This window comes from Cupressus sempervirens, chromosome 11 (assembly GCF_028749045.1).
Source record: "Cupressus sempervirens isolate cs-2001-9-10 chromosome 11, ASM2874904v1, whole genome shotgun sequence".
NCBI classification, from domain to species: Eukaryota; Viridiplantae; Streptophyta; class Pinopsida; order Cupressales; family Cupressaceae; genus Cupressus; species Cupressus sempervirens.
Window position 1 is genome coordinate 384716951 of NC_143128.1, and position 11425 is coordinate 384728375.

General features: G+C 34.3%; 1 long non-coding RNA gene across 1 annotated transcript; it reads left to right on the top strand.

Annotated features, from left to right (window-relative positions):
* Positions 1-233: 233 nt before the first annotated feature.
* On the top strand, positions 234-765 carry LOC149529663 (uncharacterized). Its single transcript, XR_016358530.1, has 3 exons — positions 234-301; positions 404-481; positions 683-765. It is a non-coding gene; the product is annotated as an uncharacterized LOC149529663 (long non-coding RNA).
* Positions 766-11425: the final 10660 nt, after the last annotated feature.

Genomic DNA, 11425 nt, shown 5'->3' on the forward strand with positions numbered 1-11425 from the left:
CATGAGTGGCGTGGCCAATTGAAATGGTTTTAGTTTCAATTTTACACCATTTGATACAAATAATCAATTTACCAATCCACCCCTAGGTTCATTCCATTTGCAGTAAAATCTTCATTACATAGAAAATGTTCACAAAATCTATGTCAATGCTCACGCATCTTCTTGGACTTACGCAAATCTATGTCAATCCTCGCACATTTTCTTGGACTTACGCAGGAACTATGCTGCCCTACAGCTCTTGTTAAATATGTTATCAACTTGACTTTTCTATTAAAGGCTCTCATGCTGAATTGAAAGCCAAGTAAAGAAAAAGATATTATACACTATTTTGTTGGTACCCTGTGTAGCACAACAAACTTGTTCTTACTATAAGAAAATTTTCTTTTCTTTTGTTTCATTGCAGATCTTCTGCTTGCACGGAGGTCTCTCCCCATCATTGGACACACTTGATAACATTCGAGCTTTGGATCGCATACAGGAAGTGCGTCTATACACATAAGTATAAAATTCTTCTTTTCTCGCAACACATATAACAACAATTTTAAGTGCTTGCAAGGTATATACTTATGAATAAATATTACATCCTGATTTAAATGTATGAAAACAATTTTCATTCCTTTTAAGCTTCATTCATCTCGAGGTGCAATTCACAAACTCAAGAATAGTGGCTTTTGTTCTTCAGGATACCTTTAGGGGAAGAGTATGTGAATGCTCCCTCGTGTTTGGAGTCCAGTTTAGAGGAGATGGCTATTTACACTGCTAAGGTTTGTTGAATCTAATTCTGAATAACATTGCTTTCTATTGTTGAATCTAATCTAATGTATATTTTAACTAGACTTGTAGCTTATATGTTTTGAAATTTTTGTTAGACCTTGTAGTTTGTATAATTTGATTGCTGGAGAGCTTCTACAGCTAAGCAAGAAGGCCGTTGCACGAGTTATAGCCGCGTGCTCGGGTATGAAAATTGTTTTTTTTTTATTCTAATGTATATTTTAACTAGACTTTTAGCTTATATGTTTTGAAATTGCTTTTAGTGGCTTAATGTTGTAAGGTCTCTTGAAATAAGACCTTCAGGCAGATGGTCAAAGTTTTACAAATAATCTTAGGAATACAGTCAAAGAAAGTATTTTTAAAATATTAAAGTATTTAGCTAGGTCTAAGAAGATTTGTGTACTTTCGACAATTTTGCTTAGTTTTTGAAAGTTGCAGTAGACCGAAGTTTTCATAGCCCAATTTTTGCTTCCTACAAAGAACGATCATGTCAAATAATATAAGTGAAATCCATAAAGAAATCCATAATGTAGGTGGTTTTCATCTAAAGAAATCCATAAAGAAGATATAAACTATTGGAAGAGAAGAATTCCTCATTTACTGTGTGAAATGCAAAAGTGTCTACCTCCAACTTTTTTCAATGCACAGGAACACTACCTCATACACCTAGTTGAGGAGATTGAATTGTGTGGACCTGTACACACTAGGTCAATGTGGATGGTTGAGAGACATTTGAAATATTTGAAGGCTTTGGTTCGACAAAGAGCACATCCTGAGGGTTCTATGGTAGAGGGATATATGGTATACCAGACTATGGTGTACATTATTGAATATCTTCCTAAGTTTGCATCAAATATCCATGTAGATCGCATTTGGGATCTCGAGCCTTTAAAAAAATTAGAAGGGGAGTACTTGATGGGGAAAGGTACATTGAGGAAAGTGAGAGGTAATAAATTATAAGATGTTATTGTAATAAATTATTTCTTAATCTTCAAAATAAATCGGTTGTAAGTTGTCTATTTTTTTTTTGTATAGGTGCTCGAGAGTGGGATGCACTACATTTGTATATTGCAAACAATCTTGATTGGATGACAGTATGGATTGAACGATGTCAACATTCTGGTCACACATTAACATGGGAAGGTGTATCTTCATTGGTTAAGGAAGCTCATCGTAATGGAGATTCCAATGTTACGCAAAGGGAAATAGATTTAGCACGTGGTTCAAGAGATTTCCAGGTACGTACAAATTTATTAATCACCCGTATGTTTATCAACTCACGATACAATAATTTTGATATGTTTCACATATTATTGTAGATTAAACACCACAAGGCTATGTTCTGTAATGGTCAAAAAATTTGCGTCAAAGTGTTGGATGACACAAAGAAAACTTGTGATTCAGGAATAACTGTAGTCTTTCAAGTGACTAATATTTCATCTAGAAATGACTTACATCCTCAAGAGTCTAAAAATTGATACTATGGCATTTTGGATGAGATAATTGAGTGTGACTTTAGTTCCTTCAAATTAGTACTCTTCGTTGTCAAATGGTACAGGCTATGACTTAATCCAAATGATCCTGATAGAATTGTTATTGAACATGATAATGGATTTATAATGGTTAATACAAGGTCGTTTGAGCCAGTTGGGGATGAGCCTTATGTTCTTCCAAGCCAATGTGAGCAGGTATTTTACTCAAAGGTTCCACATAAACTAGGTTGGTCATTTGTTGTTAGACATGAACCAAGAGGAAGGCCAATAAAGTATAATGCGATGGAAGAAGGAGATACTGAAGAAGTAGAAGATGATGTAGATGGTGATCACGATCGACAGTTATTGGATGATGTTCCTGACACAAATTTTCATGAAGAAGAAGAAGAAGATGATGACGATGATGCTACTACTGATGATGATGATGAAGATGATGTTGATGTTGATGATGATGTTGATGATGACGATGACGATGATGACAATGACGATGACGATGGCGAGGAGGATGATGATGACGATGACGATGACGATGATGAGGACGATGATGATGATGATGATGATAACGACGATGATGAGGATGATGATGATGGAATTTAGAGGTATGCCATCAATCCTTAATCTATTTAATATTCATTTCTTGATAGAAATATATTTGTCTTATATATATGGTTACATAGTTTATTCATTATCTATTTAAAAGCTACAAGTTTCAACTACAAATAGAATACTGCTAATCTAAATTAACTATTAATCTAAATTAATTAAATAAAACTATTTAAAACACATATTGATGCGTGAATGTATTGAGCCTTATTTTCTTTTAGGTCAAAAGCATTTGTAAGTGTTTAGTTTAGAAAAGGGGATTCATTAAATATCTATAAAAGGGAGTTGTAACTAGAATAAAATTCATAGGGAAAACATAATATAAGTGCTTACCCAATTTGTTGGTTAATAATTCAAGTATCTTTAACATTTCATTTTATAATAGGAATAACATTGTATCAGTATGTTGATTTACAGACTAAAATTAGAAAACTTATTTCAGTACATGTATTTGGATCTATGGTATTTACACGGTAAGTAAAAAGAAACCAGTAATCCATTTTAAAATTATTATAATGGGTTTTGGAAGAAATTACAGTTATTTTAATTAATATAAAATATCTAACTGAATTTCAAAATGTTATGCAAGTGGCTTTAGTCTAGGTGTTTCCTCCACCTCCACATACATCAAACAACTTCAAATAGCATGTCCCCAGGGTGACTAAGCCCTCAACTCATCAGTTGATACAAAAACCCAGTTTTAGCCCTTCACTAGGCCTACTTCCCTAGTAGGCTTATAATGTGAGCCTGATTTAAGTGTTTTATTGTGTACCTTTTAATGTTTTTAATTTTTATGTGATGCTAATGATGGATGTGATTATGATTATGATGTGATGATGCTCACGATAATTGAATTACATTTGCAGGAAATTGAACCCCTTTCAGGAGCATCCTGCACAGTCTCATGGATCGACAGGTATAAGTCAATACTCCTTATAGACAGTCTATTTAATACACTTATCAATAGTAAGATTGATGTCTTCTAAGATCTCTCCCATTTGTAGGTACCAGCGAATAGGTATTTGTCAAAAGTGTCTTCCTCGAGTGAGGGAAATATAGGAATAGAAGAGGAAAGTGAGACATGCAGTTTATCTAGAACAGGGAGATTAACTAGAGGTCAAAGGACTAGAAAGAAATTCAATAAAAGCATGAAATTTTTCCTTGCTCAAGGGGGGTCATGTTCTTATGATGATGATACAAAAGGCGACATCGAGGTGCCCTTGAGGTACCAACATCTACAGAAACATTGGGTACCCAAGGAACTTCCTCCAATAAACACTAATTTTTGTGTTAACGAGAGGATATATCGCATAGCACCATCATCACTACATGGTTTGGGCCTATTTTCTATGGACGGCATAAAGGTGTCTTACAACAAAGTTTCTGAATTGATGGAGTATGTTGGACCATGTTACGATTACAAAAGTTGGATACATATTGTTAAATATAAAAAAAGTATGCGTAGGTATGCCCTCTCCGCAAATTATATACAATAGCAAGACAATAATCAAAGTAAAATTGTGGCTATATACATTGATGGAAGGCCAAAAGCAACAGGGAATATTGTAGGTTTTATAAATAGTACACGACCTGGGTCAACTATAAAGCAACCCAATTGCATATTTGAGGCACGCGAGGGAAATCGTGTATTCATCTGTGTGATAAAATCAATACGTGCAGGGGAAGAGCTTCTTATTGATTACAATTTGAACCGCATAGATACAAACAAGGCTACTATCATGGGGGTGGTACATACTATTAAACCAACTTCTAATCAATGACTCCAACATACCATTTAGTCAATAAATTATTGGCTAACATTTTTATACTTCATCTTTGACACAAGGGGCACAATATGGAGCAACCGCCTGGAGGGGATGCTGACGATGCTCCCGGCTCATCTACACATGAGCAGGTAAAACTCATTTGTAATTGTGCAAACTAGATAGAAGCAAAATGTTATTTTTTTAATGTTGTTTTCTTTATTGTTTTGGAGTAATTTTGATAATACTAATACTATTGTTGTCACAAAGGGCTAGTGGTCAGAGGGAGGGAAAGGAACCTGCAGTCCCTTAGCAGGTCCCCCCTGAGGAGGACCCTTTCTATATCAATTTAGCAGAGACCGATGACTCGATCGGTTCAATTAAAATTAATTTAAAGAAAATTAGCAAAGAAATTCTACGTTTGGCAACCATAAAGCCTATGACTCAACAAATAAAAGATAGGGCATCTGAATTGTTGCACACCTCTGAGTCCTTAAAAGTAAGTATTAATGAAATTTTTAATTATAACAAGAGTTAAATAATGGTTTTTATGTTATTCTCTTTTATGGCATTAATTAAAATATGGATGCGTTGTCTTTACAGAGTTTTTTTGCTTGATTTTGAGCCTTGTTCCCATGATGAGGGTGCTGCAAGTGGTTCAGGTAGATCGCATGTTCCATTCCCCACTTCTGTTTTCCACTGAATATATATAGGAATGATCATAATCATTGACAATACATGCTCGAACAATCCTTTTTTTTAACGCTCTAACAATCTTGTCCATGCTAGTCCACGCATTTTATATTTATGCATGCTCTGACAATTTTATTCTTCAGCTTCACATCAATTGAATCCTACGATGATGTCGCCTCCATCTAGGACAACCACAAATCTCTTTTGGACTGCTGAGTCAACAACATGCAACTTACATGCATCGACTGTTGCACCATCTGCTGGTACACAAATCCCTCTTTTTCTCTCTTATTACAGCAACAAACAGTTTCTTTTTTACAACTTTATAACATCAATTATCATTTGTTCTTTTATACTTCGATCGTGACAAAGACTTATGAAACTTATGAAACTTTTTGCAATAGGACCTGCAACATCATTTCCTGGATGTTCCTATGTTCCTAGTACGAGAATGGTGAAGGATGTCACATTGATCGTCAGCGACGATGAAGGCATTCCATTAAAAGTAGCCAAAGTTCCAGGTACTTTAAAGTTATTATTATTCTATAGTGATATAATAGTAATTTAGTTTTTGATCACTCTTCATCGACTAATGATCCCATGATTGTTTTGTAGAGAATGATATTTTTTATAGAAAACTTGGTGATGAGTGTTTGTGAATATTTGGGCCCACCATGCGTACCTGGTGGAACATCATAGCCTAACTAAAACCCCAAACCACTATTTTGATTTCATATCATTGCTATAATAGTTTTCCTTTTCGCCCATTTCTTGAACTATATTAAAGGTAGCTTCACTTCATTTATGAGTCTAACATGTTTTTTTTTACTTAAAAGGTGGAATCACCAACGCAAACCGTTGAAGGATGATCTTATAGAGAGCATGACCCAACTCTTTGGACCTCGTGCATTCGAGAGAAAAAAGCTCCTTGAAAAAGTTGGTTTATGTTTGAAGTATATTAGGGACCAGTACAAAAAATACTTACGAGATAACCTCAGGTACGAGCGTCCGCCCTATGTTCCTAAGGCTGAGTGGTAGGCTCTGATTTTGGATGGAAAGTATAAAGCTGACAAGAAAAATAATATTACACCAGTGGAGAGTACAACAAGGTATGTGATACTGTTGAGAATCTAATTATGTACTAGTTAACCTCCATATTTATACTATCTAACATATTTCAAACTTTTCATAGATTGCCTAACACATCAAAGGCAACAAAGGCAAGACTAGAAAAGCACGGGACACACAAGCTCGGCTCTGGTGGTTTTTCGAAACTTCAAGCAAGAGTTGTAAGTATTAGTTAATGAAAAATTGTATCAAATTTTTTATATAATGTGAAGGGAAATTCTAGGACTCCCTTATTTAGCTCATCAATTATAAATAGGTCAATAGAATATAATAACAGTAGTGGATTTTCATATTCAATATAAACAATTCAACAATTGAAGTCAAGACTCTGCAATCTAGATTAGTGAAGAAAACTTGTGATTCACTAATATGACATTATTTAAAATCTCACCCTTGACTGAATTTTTCTCCAATAGTTGAGAATAAAGGTAGTGATTGAAAGAATGAGGGAATGCAGTAGCACTTGCAGCCATTTTTATTTCCAAAGAGCTGAACTAACTCTTACCCAACTTAAGAATTTGGAGAAAATATGTTGGTACAAGCAAAGCATACAAACACGCAACATTTATATAGTAGATTGCTCCATCAAAACTGCTCAATTTTTCTCCTATTATATTGTGATGGATATAGATGATTTGCTGTTGATATTTTAACTACCCTCCATTGGTTGATGAAACAATGCAAGTAAAATTCACCATACCACGCAAAAATGTAGGGCTCAGAGTTCAAGAGATGCCTCACAGAAGACGATAAGAGAATTGGCTTCCAACAAGGCTATAGAGCTGTGGCTGAATGGCTACGAGCTGAAATTAGTGTGGAAGGTTCTAATACTGATGCATCTCAGCCACAGGTAAATAAGCTAAATGAAATTTATTTCAAATTGAATACTTTACCAATTAGTCTATTTGATGTTAAGTTCCAATATAAAGTGAGTATATCTGTTTTAAGCAAGCAATGATAACAATGCATAGGATGTTGGAATGCAGCCTGACAATCCTTCTACACAATCTATGGATTTCAAAGGTTCACATGATGTGCATCCCAGTGGTGGAGGTATACATTTGCTATTAAATTTTTTATATGTAATTGCAATTGGTGTTTGGATTAACGTAACATTTTGTATAGCAGCTGTAGAGGATCGAGGGGTCGATGTTCATGACCGTGTTGACATTGAGTCTAGACAAAATGATGTGGTCAGATCAGGTAAAGAGACACAGTTATGTTATTTAAAATAATTAAATACTTGTAACAATTATAATAAATTATTTTTAATTTAAATCTTTTATTTGTTATTGCAGAGGACCCCCCTTTGCAACAGCATAGGAATTTCAGATCATCAAGAACAGAGAATAGAACAACTGATGAGGGGGGAATTGATGATGACACTGATGCTCCTCTTAGAGCTTACATAGCAAAAAGAAATAGAAAGAAAAAAAAAGAAATGATTGTCACTACATACCTTAATTGATAATGACTGTATTTTATGTCTCAATGAATTTAATTAAGTGCTGATGAATGTTCATGAATTATGTGTTAATGTAGAATATTGATGAATGTTGCATGTTAATGAATCTAATGTGTTAATGAATGTTATAATGTGATATTGATTGAATGTTATCATGTGATATTGATTGAATGTTACATTTTATTAATGGTTGAAAGAATGAATGAATGTTAGATGTTAACGGGGAATGTAGAGTGATGTTAGGGGGAGCGGGGTGGGGCCAAATGAGCTTCCACCTTCACGTGGTTGGCCCTGTTTAGTAGAGAATATTAAACTATTCTCGAAACAAAGTGAAGCTCAATAAGATACTCAAATAAACACCCTACCCCAAAACACACGAATGTGTGTTAATTCTCCATATAGGTTGTGATACACTCATAAAATCCAATGCTTCATAAGAGATCACCACTCTTATATCAATTCATAGTACAACGTTTGAACTCCAATGGCTATGCAAGGAATTCATAAGTACAAGGGTTACACATATCAAGAAGGGTTAATGTCGTAGTATGTAGAATGAGAGACTAGCCATATTGATAGTTTGATAAGATGGTTTGGCTCTTCCTAATGGGTTTTAGAAATACCACATAATCAAATCATCTTGGATTAGCCATATTATCCGTTATTGTTGTAGTATTCTATTTTATATCACATACACTCTCTTTCACGAAAATATTTATGCATGCCCTTAATCTCCAATCGATGCATCCCATCTCTTGGTAACATTCCCTTAAGCCAATTTGTCCAACAATTTGGATATACTATCTGTACTCCCATATTATGTTACGATTCTAGCATGTGTTGTGCTCCATTGGTCTTCTTTTTTATTTCACACACACTACGCACTCTTATTCATTCACACATATCCACACCTTATATTTTTTCAAGATAGAGCCTTTAAAATTTATATTTGAAATCTAAAATTATTTCCATCCCATTGATATTGATATGGGAACCCTAGAGTACTTGTATGAATGGATGTGTATTTTCATTCCCAACTCCTTGTAAATGCAAAGATGTCAGTAGTTCAGTCAACAATATAATATTGCTTTATCAATCTTATGCAATCCCTTGCAAGTAGATTAGAAGCTCCCCAAAGGACATTAATTGCTCCCCCTGCATATTCACTACTGCTATGTCAAGGTAACTTTAAGGATTTTATAAATGAGAATTTGTGTCAATGATTAGCAATTTTATCCATTGTGTTGGCACATCATAGCCACGGTCCTCTTAATTGAATGAGGTCTTATTTGTTTCATTTGTCCCACCACACAGCTCCTTTATTTGGTTCACCTAGCAGATGGGTCATCCAAAATAATTAACTTTTCAGTCTCAGTGCCTTATTAGTATCACACTTCATTATACTTCTACCTTTGTGAGATATATAATTGTTGTTTTATTCATATAAGTCATTGGATATATAAAAGTTGATATGTCCTCCAGAAATTATGACTTGAGATGAGGAGCCAAGAACAAAATAAATCTAGAATATTTCATTATGTGCCATCCCAATATACAGTTTTGCGGCTGTTATTGTTTTAAGTATGAGGTCGATCATCTAGTACCAACAATGCTTGAATATTGTCATTGTCTTCACCAAAATAAAATTCTCCATCAACATAGACAAATTTCAATTATGATCTGTAATCGTAGAGTGCTCTAAGAGGCCCTATGCAGATCATTTCCACTGCATACTCCCACCGCATACTTTAGATCTTAATCTTTTCATTGCCTTTGCAGGTGACATGGTAAGTAGTTTTGGTAACAATACTTGCTTTGCATAGAAGACAACTACTCACTGAAACTACTATGACATCTTCCTTCATCCTCATAGTTGTATAACATGTTATGTATATCATGATTCACTACATACACAATGTTCTTCATTCCTTTCTATTGATACATATCAAGTTCTAACCCAGTAATCTTCCATCGTTGGTTCCTATTACAAAGTTGATGCCGCACAGGGTGAGTCAGAGATATAGTTATTCCATTGGTTCAGAAGTTCTCCATCATTATTTCAGGCATGTGATTCTATTATTCCTAGGAAATGATCTGTTGTGATACTAGATCTCTGATTTGCTATCTTGATCAAGATATTTTCCCAAAAAAAGGTTGATCAGGATTTTCCCAATTTTTTCTAGAATTTTGGCCCACATTTTGTCAATAATTTTTTTCCCCTTAGCATTAGCTAGTAAGGAGGAAAATCAAACTTGTTGACTTCTTGCCTCCAAATCTGACAAGAACTCCACAAGCTCTTCATCTAAAAACACAATGATTCTTTTCAAATGCAAATACATCACTAGCAATTCATTTTGTTTGGCCTGTCACAATAAGCACAACATTTCTCCTTTCCATGTCACTATGTGTGATTGCTATTACATCACCATTGCCTATATAAGCTGAGTAGAAATGGATCAATCGAGAGCACTTTCTTATGAATTTAGCTTTCAAATTGCACAACACTAGTTCTTCTAAATCGTAAAAGATGGTAAACAAAACTTGTGAAGCCTAATGAGCATTTTGTGCCTCCTTGAGGTACTCAAATATATGAGCAAAATTACCACAAACTATCAAAAAGCTATAAAGATCTTTCACACACAATTTTCATTTCAAAAATAGAAGTAACATCATTTTTGTAGCTTCCTATGTCATTTGTAGGCAAATCATCTTAGTGAATATTGTAAAAAACAAACAAAAACAAGTTTTTATACCCCTATGCAAAAATCACAACTACTTAGGGTATAGTCCCATGAAGAGAGGGGAGCCACTTAAATTGCTAAGAATTTCAGGAGACTCATAAATCAGCTAGTCCCATGGCTTTTATAGGGCAAATCGTACTAAAAACAAATTGGTTGAATTTTTTTGGGACATTAGCAGTCTCATAATTCTATGGCACCAATTAATGCTAAAATAATTAATTGAGAGTCTTTGTAATGGCTAATGTATTTGATGTGGAACAACTGAACCAAATTAGTAGTTAAAAAAAAGCTAGACATTTTCATTAAGAACTACAACCCCCTCACGGATCGTACATCATAGAAGCCAACCTTACTAGCTCATCTGACAAGTGTTTCTTTGTTGCTTGGCATTTACCTTTTGTAGTTTTTGATTGATTTTGAGGGTTTGACTTAGAAGTTAAATACATTCTAGTTTTGAGCTAATGCAATGTATTTCTTTGCCCTTATGCATAATTTTGAAATACTGCATATCATAAATACATGTTTGATATTTTTTTGTGAAAACACACCCATCCTCCAAAAAAAATATCATCGTAACACCATCATAACTTTCACACATGAAATTTTTTTTCCCATTATTTACAAACATTTCAATGTAGTAAACATATAATTATTGCACTATATCTTGCACACTTTTCTTGTAGAATATATAACTATTGTAGGTTACATAAAAAGACTTTATCAAGATAAATCTGGTTGAGATCCCGCGCAACCCTTCTAGAAAAATAT